The sequence below is a fragment of the Salmo salar genome, chromosome 07 (genome assembly GCF_965601325.2).
Source record: "Salmo salar chromosome 07, fSalSal1, whole genome shotgun sequence".
Lineage (NCBI taxonomy): Eukaryota > Metazoa > Chordata > Actinopteri > Salmoniformes > Salmonidae > Salmo > Salmo salar.
Genome location: NC_138297.1, coordinates 1,457,501 through 1,463,180, shown reverse-complemented (window position 1 = coordinate 1,463,180; position 5,680 = coordinate 1,457,501).

The following is a 5,680-nucleotide window of genomic DNA, read 5'->3' as shown; positions in this document are numbered from 1 at the left end:
GACAAACAGAAAGAAGTCAAAGTCCTAAGCGAAACGCCCTTTGAATGCCCCAGCTCCGTTCATTACTGGAATGTATTGATGGATTGTTGTTGAGATGGATGGATGGCCTGCTTTCGTATTTTAGATCATGAATAATCAACAGCATCATGTAATACATGTTGCGGAACGGTATGCGCATACAGTATCTGAAGGGGCGCCTAAGGCACTGCATCTTAGTGCTAAGGCGGCACTACAAACCCTGGTTCGATTCCAGCCTGTATCACAACCGGCCGTGATTGGGAGCCCCATAGGGCGGCACACAATTGGCCCAGCGTCATCCGGGTTAGGGTTTGGCCGGGGTAGGCCGTCATTGTGAATAAGAATTTGTTCATAGTTGACTTGCCTAGTTAAATAAAGGTTAAATAAAAATCTGAATAACTGCAGTTGTATTACCACAAGATGGCGCTGTCTGTCATCAGAATAACAGCGAGGCTATTGCGATGGTTTGACGTTTTTTGGGACCTATATTGGTTTATTAAGCCAGGCAAGCTCAAACAATCGCAGATAAAGTATTCCATTTCAAACTAAGGTCTGTCTGGTCGATCATCAAATTTCTATTTGTCATTTAGCAGATGCTCTTATCCAGAACGACGACAGGAGCGATTAGGGTTAAGTGCCTTCCTCAAAGGTGCAGACAGATTGTTCACCTAGTTGGCTCGGGATTCAAACCAGCGACATTTCAATGTGTCTATCAAGTTTTAGAACATATTTTAATCATGGGTTTATCTCAATGCATCTTTCCTTGAATCCTTCCATCCTTTCCTCGCCGCCTTATCAACTGTTCAAGGTCCCTTCCCTCAGACGCAAGGAAAGGATGCAAGGAATTAAGATGAATTAAAAGAGCCAATGTGAGTGTGTATATAGAGGTGTGTACAGAGGTGTGGTGTGTATAGAGGTGGTGTATATAGAGGTGTGGTGTGTATATAGAGGTGTGTATAGAGGTGTGGTGTGTATAGAGGTGGTGTATATAGAGGTGTGGTGTGTATATAGAGGTGTGTATAGAGGTGGTGTATATAGAGGTGTGGTCTGTATAGTGTGTATAGAGGTGTGGTGTGTATAGAGGTGTGGTGTATGTAGAGGTGTGGTGTATATAGAGGTGTGGTGTGTATAGAGGTGGTGTATATAGAGGTGTGGTGTGTATAGTGTGTATAGAGGTGTGGTGTGTATAGAGGTGTGGTGTATATAGAGATGTGGTGTATATAGAGGTGTGTATAGAGGTGTGGTGTGTATAGAGGTGGTGTATATAGAGGTGTGGTGTGTATAGAGGTGTGGTGTATGTAGAGGTGTGGTGTATATAGAGGTGTGGTGTGTATAGAGGTGGTGTATATAGAGGTGTGGTGTGTATAGTGTGTATAGAGGTGTGGTGTGTATAGAGGTGTGGTGTATATAGAGGTGTGGTGTATATAGAGGTGTGGTGTGTATAGTGTGTATAGAGGTGTGGTGTGTATAGAGGTGTGGTGTATAGAGGTGTGGTGTGTATAGTTTGTATAGAGGTGTGGTGTGTATAGAGGTGTGGTGTATATAGAGGTGTGGTGTATATAGAGGTGTGGTGTCTAAGGTGTGTATAGAGGTGTGGTGTGTATAGAGGTGTGGTGTATAGAGGTGTGGTGTGTATAGTGTGTATAGAGGTGTGGTGTGTATAGAGGTGTGGTGTATATAGAGGTGGTGTATATAGAGGTGTGGTGTGTATAGTGTGTATAGAGGTGTGGTGTGTATAGAGGTGTGGTGTGTATAGAGGTGGTGTATATAGAGGTGTGGTGTGTATAGTGTGTATAGAGGTGTGGTGTATATAGAGGTGTGGTGTGTATAGAGGTGGTGTATATAGAGGTGTGGTGTGTATAGTGTGTATTGAGGTGTGGTGTATATAGAGGTGTGGTGTGTAGAGGTGTGGTGTATATAGAGGTGTGGTGTATATAGAGGTGTGGTGTGTATAGAGGTGGTGTATATAGAGGTGTGGTGTGTATAGTGTGTATAGAGGTGTGGTGTGTATAGAGGTGTGGTGTATATAGAGGTGTGGTGTGTATAGAGGTGGTGTATATAGAGGTGTGGTGTGTATAGTGGTGTGGTGTATATAGAGGTGGTGTGTATAGAGGTGTGGTGTGTATAGAGGTGTGGTGTGTATAGAGGTGGTGTATATAGAGGTGTGGTGTGTATAGTGTGTATAGAGGTGTGGTGTATATAGAGGTGTGGTGTATAGAGGTGTGGTGTGTATAGAGGTGGTGTGTATAGAGGTGTGGTGTGTATAGTGTGTATAGAGGTGGTGTATATAAAGGTGTGGTGTGTATAGTGTATATAGAGGTGCGGTGTGTATATAGTGTGTATAGAGGTGTGGTGTGTATAGAGGTGTGGTGTGTATAGAGGTGGTGTATATAGAGGTGTGGTGTGTATAGTGTATATAGAGGTGCGGTGTGTATATAGTGTGTATAGAGGTGTGGTGTGTATAGAGGTGTGGTGTGTATAGAGGTGGTGTATAGAGGTGGTGTATATAGAGGTGCGGTGTGTATATAGTGTGTATAGAGGTGTGGTGTGTATAGAGGTGTGGTGTGTATAGAGGTGGTGTATAGAGGTGGTGTATATAGAGGTGTGGTGTGTATAGAGGTGGTGTGTATAGAGGTGTGGTGTGTGTATAGTGTGTATAGAGGTGGTGTATATAGATAGAGGTGTGGTCCCTCCTGTCTCAGCCTCCAGTATTTATGCTGCAGTAGTTTATGTGTCGGGGGGCTAGGGTCAGTCTGTTACATCTGGAGTATTTCTCTTGTCTTATCCGATGTCCTGTGTGAATTTAAATATGCTCTCTCTAATTCTCTCTTTCTCTCTTTCTGTCTTTCTCTCGGAGGACCTGAGCCCTAGGACCATGCCTCAGGACTACCTGGCAGGATTGCTCCTTGCTGTCCCCAGTCCACCTGGCCGTGCTGCTGCTCCAGTTTCAACTGTTCTGCCTGCGGCTATGGAACCCTGACCTGTTCACCAGACGTGCTTGTTGCACCCTCGACAACTACTATGATTATTATTATTTGACCATGCTGGTCATTTATGAACATTTTAACATCTTGACCATGTTCTGTTATAATATCCACCCTGCACAGCCAGAAGAGGACTGGCCACCCCTCATAGCCTGGTTCCTCTCTAGGTTTCTTCCTAGGTTTTTGTCCTTTCTAGGGAGTTTTTCCTAGGGAGTTTTTCCTAGCCACCGTGCTTCTTTCACATGCATTGCTTGCTGTTTGGGGTTTTAGGCTGGGTTTCTGTACAGCACTTTGAGATATCAGCTGATGTACGAAGGGCTATATAAATACATTTGATTTGATTTGATAGAGGTGTGGTGTGTATAGAGGTGGTGTGTATAGAGGTGTGGTGTGTATAGAGGTGTGGTGTATATAGAGGTGTGGTGTGTATAGAGGTGTGGTGTGTATAGAGTGTATAGAGGTGTGGTGTATATAGAGGTGGTGTGTATAGAGGTGTGGTGTGTATAGAGGTGTGGTGTATATAGAGGTGTGGTGTATATAGAGGTGGTGTGTATAGAGGTGGTGTATATAGAGGTGTGGTGTGTATAGAGGTGTGGTGTGTATAGTGTATATAGAGGTGGTGTGTGAATAGAGGTGTGGTGTATATAGAGGTGTGGTGTGTATAGAGGTGGTGTATATAGAGGTCGTGTGTATATAGAGGTGTGGTGTGTATAGTGTGAATAGAGGTGGTGTATATAGAGGTGGTGTGTATATAGAGGTGTGGTGTGTATAGTGTGTATAGAGGTGTGGTGTGTATAGTGTGTATAGAGGTGGTGTGTATAGAGGTGTGGTGTATATAGAGGTGTGGTGTGTATAGAGGTGGTGTGTATAGAGGTGGTGTGTATAGAGGTGTGGTGTGTATAGTGTGTATAGAGGTGTGGTGTGTATAGAGGTGTGATGTGTGTATAGAGGTGGTGTGTATAGTGTGTATAGAGGTGTGGTGTGTGTATAGTGTGTATAGAGGTGTGGTGTGTATAGAGGTGTGATGTGTGTATAGTGTGTATAGAGGTGGTGTATATAGAGGTGGTGTATAGAGGTGGTGTATATAGAGGTGTGGTGTGTGTATAGTGTGTATAGAGGTGGTGTGTATAGTGTGTATAGAGGTGGTGTGTATAGTTTGTATAGAGGTGGTGTGTATAGAGGTGTGGTGTGTATAGAGGTGGTGTATATAGAGGTGTGGTGTGTGTATAGTGTGTATAGAGGTGTGGTGTGTGTATAGTGTGTATAGAGATAGTGTGTATAGAGGTGGTGTGTATAGTGGTGGTGTGTATATAGATGTGTGGTGTGTGTATAGAGGTGGTGTATAGAGGTGGTGTGTATATAGAGGTGTGGTGTGTGTATAGTGTGTATAGAGATGGTGTGTATAGAGGTGGTATATATAGAGGTATGGTGTGTGTATAGTGTGTATAGAGGTGTGGTGTGTGTATAGAGAGGTGGTGTGTGTATAGAGGTGGTGTGTGTATAGAGGTGGTGTGTGTATAGAGGTGGTGTGTATAGTGTGTATAGAGGTGGTGTGTGTATAGAGGTGGTGTATAGAGGTGGTGTGTGTATAGAGGTGGTGTATAGAGGTGGTGTGTGTATAGAGGTGGTGTATAGAGGTGGTGGTGTATAGAGGTGGTGTGTGTATAGAGGTGGTGTATAGAGGTGGTGTGTGTATAGAGGTGGTGTATAGAGGTGGTGTATAGAGAGGTGTGGTGTGTATAGAGGTGTGGTGTGTATAGAGGTGTGGTGTGTATAGAGGTGTGGTGTGTATAGAGGTGTGGTGTGTGTATAGAGGGTGTGGTGTGTGTATAGTGTGTATAGAGGTGTGGTGTGTATATAGAGGTGTGGTGTGTGTATAGTGTGTATAGAGGTGTGGTGTGTATAGTGTGTATAGAGGTGTGGTGTGTATAGAGGTGGTGTATATAGAGGTGTGGTGTGTGTATAGTGTGTATAGAGGTGGTGTATATAGAGGTGTGGTGTGTGTATAGTGTGTATAGAGGTGTGGTGTGTATAGAGGTGGTGTATATAGAGGTGTGGTGTGTGTATAGTGTGTATGGAGGTGTGGTGTGTATAGAGGTGTGGTGTGTGTATAGTGTGTATAGAGGTGTGGTGTGTATAGAGTGTATAGAGGTGTGGTGTATATAGAGGTGGTGTGTATAGAGGTGTGGTGTGTATAGAGGTGTGGTGTATATAGAGGTGTGGTGTATATAGAGGTGGTGTATATAGAGGTGGTGTGTATAGAGGTGTGGTGTATATAGAGGTGTGGTGTATATAGAGGTGGTGTGTATAGAGGTGGTGTATATAGAGGTGTGGTGTGTATAGAGGTGTGGTGTGTATAGTGTATATAGAGGTGGTGTGTGTATAGAGGTGTGGTGTATATAGAGGTGTGGTGTGTATAGAGGTGGTGTATATAGAGGTGGTGTGTATATAGAGGTGTGGTGTATATAGTGTGTATAGAGGTGGTGTATATAGAGGTGGTGTGTATATAGAGGTGTGGTGTGTATAGTGTGTATAGAGGTGGTGTGTATATAGAGGTGTGGTGTATATAGAGGTGGTGTATATAGAGGTGGTGGTGTATATAGAGGTGTGGTGTATATAGAGGTGGTGTATATAGAGGTGGTGTATATAGAGGTGGTGTATATAGAGGTGGTGTATAT